Source organism: Arabidopsis lyrata (genome assembly GCF_000004255.2).
Source record: "Arabidopsis lyrata subsp. lyrata unplaced genomic scaffold ARALYscaffold_1, whole genome shotgun sequence".
In the NCBI taxonomy this organism is placed as follows: Eukaryota; Viridiplantae; Streptophyta; class Magnoliopsida; order Brassicales; family Brassicaceae; genus Arabidopsis; species Arabidopsis lyrata.
The window spans coordinates 22,719,027-22,730,216 of record NW_003302555.1 but is presented as its reverse complement, the minus strand read 5'-3'; the positions used below and the strand labels follow the sequence as shown (position 1 = coordinate 22,730,216).

At 35.3% G+C, this 11,190-nt stretch overlaps 2 long non-coding RNA genes and 1 pseudogene across 2 annotated transcripts; 2 read left to right on the top strand and 1 right to left on the bottom strand.

Annotated features, from left to right (window-relative positions):
- Window positions 1–275: 275 nt before the first annotated feature.
- LOC110224438 lies at window positions 276–11,114 on the bottom strand (annotated as a pseudogene).
- LOC110225377 lies at window positions 8,832–9,742 on the top strand. The gene is made up of 2 exons (XR_002329734.1): window positions 8,832–9,237; window positions 9,497–9,742. It is a non-coding gene; the product is annotated as an uncharacterized LOC110225377 (long non-coding RNA).
- On the top strand, window positions 10,063–10,492 carry LOC110225376. The gene is made up of 2 exons (XR_002329733.1): window positions 10,063–10,106; window positions 10,232–10,492. It is a non-coding gene; the product is annotated as an uncharacterized LOC110225376 (long non-coding RNA).
- Window positions 11,115–11,190: the final 76 nt, after the last annotated feature.

The window sequence follows — 11,190 nt, the reverse complement described above, 5'->3', positions numbered from 1 at the left end:
GAGACAAGATAAACTTGTCTATAGTGCTTTGTTAGGAGCAATCTCCGATTCTGTTCAAACACTGGTGTCCCGTGCAACAAAACATCTGCCCATATCTAGAAGACTCTCTTATGCAAAACCGAGCCGAGGTCATGTCAGACAACTCAAAAACAATGGACCAAAGGGAAAAAGAATAGTTCAAACATAAACCTATGTTTAAAGATTTTTTTTTATTTTACTTTATTTTTTACACCTATGTTTTATGATAAACAAGTATTTTAAGAATTTAAAATATAAATTACAGAAAACACAATTTAGAAAATACAAGCATCATAATTATATTGTAAAATTCTCAACGATAAAAGTACGCAGCCCACAAGGCAAGTGACTTGGTATACTCATGTTTCACACCATTTTTTTATTGCAATGCATAAGGCATATATAGGCTAGTTAAGTTGAGCTCCCGTTCGAAGGTGAAGTGTTCATAGGAGGAGATTTCTCGCTGAAGAACCGAGCAAGAACCTTCTTTTCGAGAACCGCTAAAGCCTCAATAGATTTTATGCACACGGGTGTCTTGTATTGAGTAATGGAGCCACCTCGAGAGACGAAAAAATCCATAAGCTCATCGAACGTTCGATTTTGCACCACTCTTATCTCTAGAGCTCCAATTGATTTATCCTTAGACCATGAGCAATGGTGTAGGACCACTACTAGAAAACATGGCATATTCCAACAAATGTTTCTAACAATCGGATTTTGTTGGAAATTTCCAATGAATATCCCATAAAATTACCTTTATTATTATATTTGTTAGAAATCTATTGTAAATTTCCAACAAATTTAAGTTGTGGCAAGTACATCACATAATTTATAGGAAAATTGTGGAAATTTTCCAACAAATACTAGATTGTTGGAAATTCAGTGCAAATTTGCAACAAATTATAATTGTGACAATTACATCGCATACTTTGTAGGAGAATCGTTGAAAATCTCCAACAAATATTATATCGTTGGAAATTCATTACAAATTTCCAACAAATTTTAGTTGTGGTAATTACGTTGTATAATTTGTATGAATATTATTGGAATTTTCCAACAAATATTATATATTGTTGGATAGAAGCAATAACTTTTAAGTTGTTGGAAATTACTAACAAAATATTTGTTGGAAAATATTTCTGATGATTTTGTGACAAATAATAATATTATCTTATCTTAATTTGAATTAGTTAAATCATTTGCTATTAAATAAAACTAATTTTCATCAATAAAATTTGTAATAATTAACACTAACTGGCTAAAATATTAATTAGCCAAACCAATATAAGTTGAGAACATAATAATAGCATGTCTAATAAGACATGCACTGATGCACGTAGACATCTCCCACCTCCCACATCCCACATCGAAAGAAAGGGATAAAGAAGCAATATATATTTGCTATATATATTAGTATTATGTCTTCATATTTTGTAAAATCATTTGTTATCCAGTTATAGCAACAGTAATATTTGAGAAAATTCAGAAGTATCCAATAAGGATATTTCAGATTTTAATAAATCTTTAAATTACCAAATATAAATATTTTTATATTTGTCTAATTAATAAATGTAATCAAAATTAAAATTTATATAATAATTTATTTATAATATTTATATAAATCAAATATTTATTACAATATATTATTTTAAAATTATTTTTCAATAAAATTTATCAAGAAATTTCCCACAAATATATTATGAGTAATTTTTAACAAATTAACTATCTGATTTGTTGAATATTTGTCGCAAACTAGTGATAACATTCTAACAATATATTTGATGGAACAACAATTCGTTGGAAACTCTACGCTAAATTCCAACTAAATTCCAACATAATTCCAACAAATAATTCATCAGAAAGTTTTAACAGATTACTAACAAAAAGTATTTGACGGAAATATTTCTAACAAATTCTCGACAAATACTGGTTTCCAACGATCATATTCCAACAAATGTATGTTCTATTGGAAATTTATTGCAAACCTATATTTCCCACGAATTACTGATTAATATGTGTCGACACATTTTGGTCCCTCAAATATAATAAGATTATTTTCAGAGTTTCTTAAGTTTGGTATGAGCATTGGTGTCCCTCACAATTGGTCCCATGAATAAAATAATAATATTTTAAATTTAAAATATTAATAATTTAAATTAATAAGTAAAAACATATTAAAGTTTTAATTAAAATAAAACATATAACATTAACATTGAAAACATAAGAAAATTACAAAGTTACAAAAACTTGAAAAAAACAAACTTAACATACAATTAAAATGAAAAACATAAAACATGCTAACATTAAAAATAAAAACAAACATTTTATTCAATTCATAGAAATTTAATAATTAATCTTCATTATCTGGAAGATGTCCAAAGTTAGTCCAAATATGCTCAACCAAATCTTCTTTTAACTGTTGATGGGCTTGTTTATCCCGAATTCTTGTTCGACGAGTAATCGTACTGCTGATATTTGAACCCAAACTGGCGGCACCGAAGGTATATGTTTGATCCACATTTTCTCCGTGTTGAAATTCAGAAACAATGTTTCTGTAACTGTATGTACCTCGTTCGTCCTCGACAATCATATTATGGAGTATTATGCATGCTCTCATAACATTTGCTATTTTGTATTTATCCCATAAAGGAGATGGATTTTTAACAACGGCGAATCTAGCTTGCAAGACTCCAAAGGCACGCTCAACATCTTTCCGCACAGCTTCTTGTTTTCTAGAAAAGAGAATTTTTCATACCTTGTGGAAGCCGGACAGATGGTATAAAAGTGGCCCATTTTGGATAAATACCATCCGTGAGATAGTACGCCAAATTGTACTCCCTTCCGTTGACAAAAAAGTTGACTTCCGGAGCTTTACCGTTAAGAATGTCATCAAAAACATTAGATCGATCAAGAATATTAAGATCGTTCATAGTACCTGGAGCTCCAAAAAAAGCATGCCATATCCAGAGGTCATACGAGGCTACCGCCTCCAACACGATTGTAGGTTTTCCGGTTGATCGTGAATACATCCCTTTCCAAGCTGTGGGACAATTCTTCCACCCCCAATGCATGCAGTCAATGCTCCCAACCATCCTGGGAAATCCACGCTGTTCATTATGATAGAGTAGTCGTTCTAGGTCATCCGGTGTGGGACGTCTTAAGTATTCTCCGCCAAACACAGCGATTATTCCGGCGGTAAACTCGTACAAACATTCCCGAGCCGTTGAACCACCAATTCGTACATACTCGTCAACTGAGTCAGACGCACAACCATATGCCAATTGACGAATTGTTGCAGTACATTTTTGTATAGTTGATAGACCAGCCCGTCCGGTGCAATCCTGGGCTTGTTCGAAATACTCGACTTCGGTGGAGAGACGTTGCACAATACGCATGAACAATGGCTTGTTCATGCGAAACCGTCGCCGGAATAAATTGGGCGGGTATGTTGGAGTGTCAGAGAAATAATCCTTCCAAAGACTATTGTGGCCTTCTTCCCGATTTCTCTGGATAAAAAGCCGTTTTTTTGGCTCTATTGGTTCTTGCATCATATAATAATTTTCGAGAAAATTATCAAAATAAGCATCAAAAGGATCAGCTGCACCATCTCTTTGGTAGTTGATTGCTCGAGTAATTACCCGATACACTTAACCGCAAGGCAGTATATACGGGGTCGATCCACAAGAACCAATGGTACACTAAAGATTTCCGAGACTCGTTCTTAGCTAAAGCGGAAAGGTTGTTTGTTTGGTTTTCAGAATGTAAAATAAAAATGCTAATAAATAAAACGATTGAACTTCAAGATTTAAAGACATTGGGCATTAGGGTATTTCAGAGATCAATAAACAAAGGAAACATGAAACAAGGAATTCAACAATTAAGAACCGTTCTTGAACATGAACACATTTAGACCAATTCTCTTTGAAGACATTAATCACTAAATTTGACTATTCGATTACTAAACTTTCGCATGCAATTTCCTAATCAAATTCGCATTACCAAACAAGTTCATTTAGTTCACAATGCGTCCTAACGTCAACTTTCGTTGGCTAGAAATACATTGCTCAATTCACATTCTTTCAGGCATTCTATCGAACACTTTTGATGCATAGAAAAACCTAGGTTCTACAACAGGTGATCAATCCTATTCTAACATTAAGAACATGTGAATCAAAGAACCTAAAGAATGAAATTCCTAATAACAATCAATCCATTAATCCATTGAATCTCCTAATTAGAACCCTAAAACCCAATTAAAAGACTACTCACACATAACAACAGAAACAAGACAAATAGATTGAAAGGAAAGCATAATTGAATTGATAAATAAGAATAAAGTTTTAGAAATCTTCTCCAAAGTGTCAAAGAGGATGAATCTCTAGAATCCCAAAAAGCTTACAAAGAGAAGTCTCAAAAGTTGCAGAGAAAAGAACGTAAAAAGAAAATTAGGTCTCTGGGGTTTTTATACCCAAGTACAAAAAAAGGAAGACAAAACCCGGTTTAGGAAAACCGTCTCGGGACGTCGAGGCTCGGATCGATCGATCCCATGGGTGGATCGATCGATCCAGATATGCTGAATCAATTGGTCTTGGACGGATGATGCTGGATCGATCGATCCCCCCTGGTATCGATCGATCCCGAAGCTCCTGGAGTCAAGCTCTGCACCTGCTTCAAATGCTCGCCAGATTGACCTGTCTTCACTAATTTGGGTATAACTCTTGAATGCACCGTTAGATTTCCTTCAAAACACTTGGAAAATCAAGCTAACATCTTCATCTAGCTTGTATAAAAAATTCAGAAAGATCTAACTGTGGGAAGTCTTCCATCTGAGGCCAAACGTTTGATACTTCTAACCGAAACTGCATCTCCAAATGTGTGTTTATATCCCAAAACAGCTCGTTTTCCTCCGAAGCAACCTAAAACCTGTAAAGACTCGATAAAAGACTAAAAGACTCTAAAAACACACTTTGACGCTTTAAAATATATGATCTAGGAAAGAAAACAAAGACTCAAAACCGATAAAAACACAACATATCAGTAGTGATAATGGTTTGATGATGATGCCATTACAAAAAAAAAAAAAAATTTATCTTGTTTTGATCTTGAGGAGAAATCGAGTATAGAAACAAGAGAAGTGAAGTGTTGCTTTCGTTTCTTTGGTTTTGCATTACAAAAGAAGCATATATATAGGAAATGAGATGACAAGCTTTGTGTTACCCGTGATTGTTAAATTTCTTTGCATGTGACTCATTTGTGTAAGAAGAATATCATAATAACGCCCATGTGACTCCTTTGTATACTTAACCCGTGACACTACAATGTGAAAGACTATGATGCTTGTAAACTTGTTAGTGATGACCCGCGACTCATTTGTGTAAGAAGAATATCATAATAACTCCCATGTGACTCCTTTGTATACTTAATCTTTTTATTTAAAGCACTTGATAATTTCAGAAACCAAAAGGTTACAAACAAAGGATACAAACAGATTAATATATAGATAGCAATTCAAAGCGCAACAAAAGCCGAGTTGATGAAACAAGAACAGACATAGATGAATACATAACAAATTAAAGCAGAAATTCAAACTTAGATACTAAAATAAGAAATACAAAGTTGCATCTTAAGTGAATACATCAATCTAAGAAATACTGAGCCACTATCTTATCCTTGATAACTTGATCAACTGCACTAAGTGGCTCTGGCTTGGCAAGAAGTGTGTCTAGTATGTCAAGCTTCTGTAGCTTCTCCTTTTCAGCCATATCCACCTTCTTTAGTTCCCACATGCTCTTGTACGTACTCAGCAAGAGCCTTCCCCTAAGCATTGTTCCTGCTGGCCTTTGCAGCCTTGACACCTTGAGGCCTTTTCTCAAAGTCTTGCTCAGTGTGGGTTGCCTCGGATTGTGAAGCTTCCTCAACTGGTCTCCTCTTTGTTCTGCCTTTAGGTGTAAGATTGTTAATCTTGTTAAGGTCCAGGAATTTCTGTTCAAACCTTAACAAACACCAGCAATGGTTCATTGTAAACTTTGTCTTGTGGTCAGAGATGTAGATGTCATGAGCCATCTTCAGCACATCGGTCTCAGAATGTCCACTACTGTTTCGTCTCTCTGCAGTTGCATATGCCCCGCAGAACTTGTTAGTGAAGTCATTGATCTTGAACCACCTTTGCTTACAGTTTATGTTCAGCCCCTGTTCACCATTGGCTATAGCATGGGGAGACTCTGCATAGTATTCTCCGACCCTTTGCCAAAAGCTTCCTGCCTTTTGTTGGTTTCCAATAATCAGGTCCTTTGAAGTGTTCAGCCATACACTGATAAGAAATTCATCGTCAGCCGGATTCCATTTCTTCCTATCCTTCCTGACAGGTGTCTCTTGAGAAAGCGGTGCATCCTGGGATTGTTGAGAGCTCCAAGTTGGTATTTCTGAAGCACCATTGTGGCCAGCAGGTGGAAAACTCTCATCAGGAGAGTTTTCTTGGTTAAGTGATTCTTGTTGACTGTTGAGCAGCTCTAAATAACTAGAGGAATGACTGAATGGAATGTAAGAACTCATAGGAAGAAGAGTTGTAGGTGATGAGGAAAAGAGTGAAGACTGGTTTGGTGTTCTCCAAAGAAAGGTTATTGGTTTACCAAAGAAGAGAGATAGAAGATGATGGATAAAGAGTGAAGGCTAGTTGGTGTTTAAAAGATGAAAAGGTATCAAGTAATAAATTACCATTCATAATGACCTATCTTTGAACTACCTAAGTCTAATCACAATTTAAGACACCTTACACAAGTACAAAGCATTCAAGTACAGTTTTAGAACAATGTTATAACAATCCGATTACAAGAGTAATGGTTTAGCAGAGTTTTAGAACTTATCAATTATACATCACACCAGATCAACGACAAACAAAGCATTTAATGGTGAGTCACACAATCCTATTAACTAGATTAGTTTCTGTAACTAGATAATACTAAACCAAACACAAACAAGCACCAACACCAAAATAATCATATCATGTACAAGTTACAACCAAAGACAGACAAACAGATTAAAAACATACTTCCCTACTCTCAAACAATGATGTTTCTGAGATACTAAACTTGCCAAACCCACCAACAAAATCCAAAATCAATGTAAATCTAAACTTTCATACAACCTAAATCGAGAACAAAGCCAAATCCAAATACAGAAACCTAAATCGAATGTTGGATACAAACAATAAAATAAATCGAAACTTGGAGACAAACACACATCCGCAAATCGGAAATCAATAACTAAACCCTAATAAATTTGATTTCGCCAAACATACAATAACAAACACAACGACTCCAACCAAACCCAGCCACCTATACTTCAAAAAACTTCGATACTCACAAGAAATCAACCAAATCTCAAATCGGATTTTGAATTTCGAACACATACCTTTCGATTCGAACCAGCGGAGAAGCTCTCGATGATAGAACAGATCGTTCTACCGAAGATATCAAGGAGAGGAGGAAGATTTCTAGGTGAAATCGACGGCAAACGGTTCGGGGATTGAATCGCCAAGAAATCGCCGTCGACAGCTTCGGAGAAGATGAAATGAATACCCTAGCACCCGATAAACGAGTCTCCCCTCAAAAAACATGCGACCAATCTCGAAAGAACACGTGGCAGTGAGGGACAGTAAGAAAACGTTCCCATAAACGGGAACGGTTCTATGTTAAATAAGGGTTTTTGATTTAATTTTTAAAAATAAATTGGATGGGACGGGTTTTAAAGCTGCCGCTGCAAGTGCTCTTAGTTCTCTCTGTTCTATAAAGGGCGTTTAATGATTTCTCCACCACATAGCAACATTCCATGAATACCTCGTCATTGAGCTTGATTGTGCCATTTTTTTTGGGCTTTACTTCCCAATAAAGAACGTAGTGACCTGGTAGAGTAGAGATATCAGCATAACTTGTGTAATCCATCAACATAAAATCCGATGATTGTAGAACGAGAGCTTCCCCTGATTCACCGCCTTTAAAAGATCTACTTCTGTTGTTGCTTCTGTTTGGATACTTATAACCACATTTTTCCTTCGTGAGAATCTAAATTGAGGTGCGTTGTTATGAAATCCTGTCACTTGCAAAACATCATCCACTTCATATCTGTATAAACCTAGCAAAAAAGTATATAATACCATTAGCTTAATTAGAAAAATATATAACATTTTTCATAATATATATATAACTCACCAGAATAATTTGTGAACAATGGCGCATAGTAGCACCCTAACTTCACGTTCACAAGATCAACAATTTCTTTCTTGTTATCTTCATTAACTGGTACGAACTCAAAGTATGCGATATTGGGCATAAATGTGTAGGAAACATCTTGGGGCTTGCATAGAGGATTCACATTAATCCCAAAATATGCTTCAGATGACGCATAAGCCGTGGAAATGAGAGGCAATTTGTTGGAGTAAAACTCCAATGCTGGGACATATTGAGCCATTTGACCTGTAATAACGCTTTCAATAAATTTAGCATTGGGCCAAAGTTTTCGGATTATACCTTCCCATTAGGCCTGGGACTTCGGATTAAACCGAACAAACCGACCCGATTAAACCGAGAATTTCGGTTATCGGCGTAAACCGAAGAGAGAAATCAAACCGTTCGGCGAAATTAATTTGGTGAATCGGAAGTCGGTTCGGGTCGGTTCGGTTATCGGGCCGATCGGTTTAGTAGTTTTAGGCAGCCCTATCTATTTCTACTAAATCAACCGTCATTTTAACAAAAACTGACACACTCTCCTTTTGACATGTGACAAAACTCTCAAATTTTGTTGTTTTACTTTCGTAATCCATTCCTATTATTTCTGGAAAAAATTAACAAAAAAGAAAAACAAAAAATATCTTACCACTTTCTTAGTAACTGCTCATTCCCCACGATCTCAAAATTATCCCTTCCTTCCAACTCTCTCCCACTTTAATTGACGAAATCACTGTAACTTCTTCTTCTTCTCTTCTTTTTCATAACCTTAGATCCTCCATTCTTTCTTCTAAATCCTCCATTCTTTCTCATATCTTTTTTTTAAATGAGAAGTCGAGAACCATCCACTATCTTTTAATTTTTTGTTTTATTTTAAATCTATGTTGAATATAAAAAAACAGTTTCTAATCAGGCCTCAAAATCGTCTTTCATGCCCGATCACGAGTATAATGGCTCCATCAATTCCCGGTCCATCCTCAGCGACTGTTCAATTCAAGTAAGTTTTGAAAACAAAGTTTGGAAGATTAACGTTCAAGTCATGATTGATTTATAAGTAATTCCAATCATTTTTTTGTATGCTTAATTTCTATCTTCTAATTCTTCATACTTTTTTCATGATTGTTGGGCGTGCTCACAAATCACAATGGTTATTTTCGATTCAGCTTTATTAAATTTTACTCATTTGAATGTTATCTCTGATTTTCTTTTTTTTTTGTGGCCATCTAATTAAGTTTTTTTTGGTTTCTATATCTCAGAAACTTGGTTTGCAAGCGTGTCTGAAAAATTAGGAGATGGAGCAAAGACTTTCCACAACCAGTAACGTATAGATGACTTTATATTAATAATTATGTAGTATGCTCACAAAGTTTGTCCGTCTTCCATCAATAATTTGTTTGTTTCATATTTTTTGAAATTTAACTAATTAGATAATAGATTCAATGAACTTCTATTTAAAAAAAAACTAAAGGCAACATATATTTGATTCCCAAAATATTTTGATATATGGTCTAAATTGGCATTAATTGTCCCTGCATAGCAGGGCCAGAATACTAGTATAACTCTAAACCTAAGTCATTAACCCTAATTTTTCACTTATCTTCTTCTTCGTCTCCGCCTCCTGCGATTCTCTCGAGCTCGTCTCTTTCTCTTCTTCTTCTTCTTGTTCTTGTTCGTCTCCAACACATCTCGTCTCTTCTCCTTCATCACTTCATCTTCATCATCCCAAATCCGCAACCCTTTTTCACATAAACTCAACCTAGAATTTCGAAGAGGTCAGTTCTTTGCTTCTTTCGATCTTCTTCGTTTGATTCTGCTTCTAACTGATTCCCTCAACCAATCCGCCGTCGATGAACTTACTGACATAAGGTTCGTTTTCGGATCTAAGTATTGGTGTTAGTTGATTGTTTTCGTAAGTCTCGTTTTTTCGATTTCTAGATCCGAGACTTCGTGATTATTTCGACTGATTTTAGTTGTTTTCTTTCTTGTTTCAGTGATATTGCGAGAGACAGACTCATCCTCGTTCAACACAACCTCGATTAAAGCTAGAATAAGACAGTCGGAGCTTGCCGTCGCTGAGACCGCCGCACACAGTCGATCATGCAACCACACTTATTTTTGTCAAAACCCTAATATTTTATTGGGTTGGGCTATAAACTGTATGTTGGGTTTTTGTTAAATGTATATTGGGCTTTTTATCTAATTTGTAATGGTTTTTTTAATTCGATTTGTAATAGTGCAAATGTCTTTTTTTTTAACAAGTAAACCGAAATTGAAACCGATCAAACCGAAGAAATAGAATTCGGTTCAATTTCGGAACATAAATTTTAGCCAAAAAACGACCCGAACAAACCGACTTCCGAACCGAATTTTAATTTGGGTCCATTCGGTGGAATTTTTTGAAAACCGAATTTTCCCCAAACCGAATAACCCGACCCGAATAACCCGACTAAACCGAACTCCCAGGCCTACTTCCCATGATTTTTGGCTACAATTTTGTTCTATAAAATCCGCCAATTCGGGATTAGGTCCTCTAAGTATCATAGAGACTGACACTCTGCAACTAAGGTCAGTGATCCACTCGCTAACTTGACCTGATCGGATATTAGTGCACAATTCTTTCCATAAATTTTCAAGAAAAGTGATTGCTCGAATTAAGACTGAAGAAAAGATAGCCCCCACTCTAACAACATCTTCTCTTTGGGCAAGACCACAGAGGAGGTGACAATACATACTCTGTTTTTGGTCTGGACACCAAATGACTTCATTAGAACTTGTGTATGAGTTATACCAGAAGTGAGGAAACTGGAACTCACTGTCGTCAAACAAGTCCACAAAAGTTAGAGAACCAAGTATAAATTTTAATTTACCAATCATGATAAATATGCTTTTAATAATTTAAATAAAAAGAAGAATTTTAGTGTATACCTATCAATGAATCCAGTATTAAGTA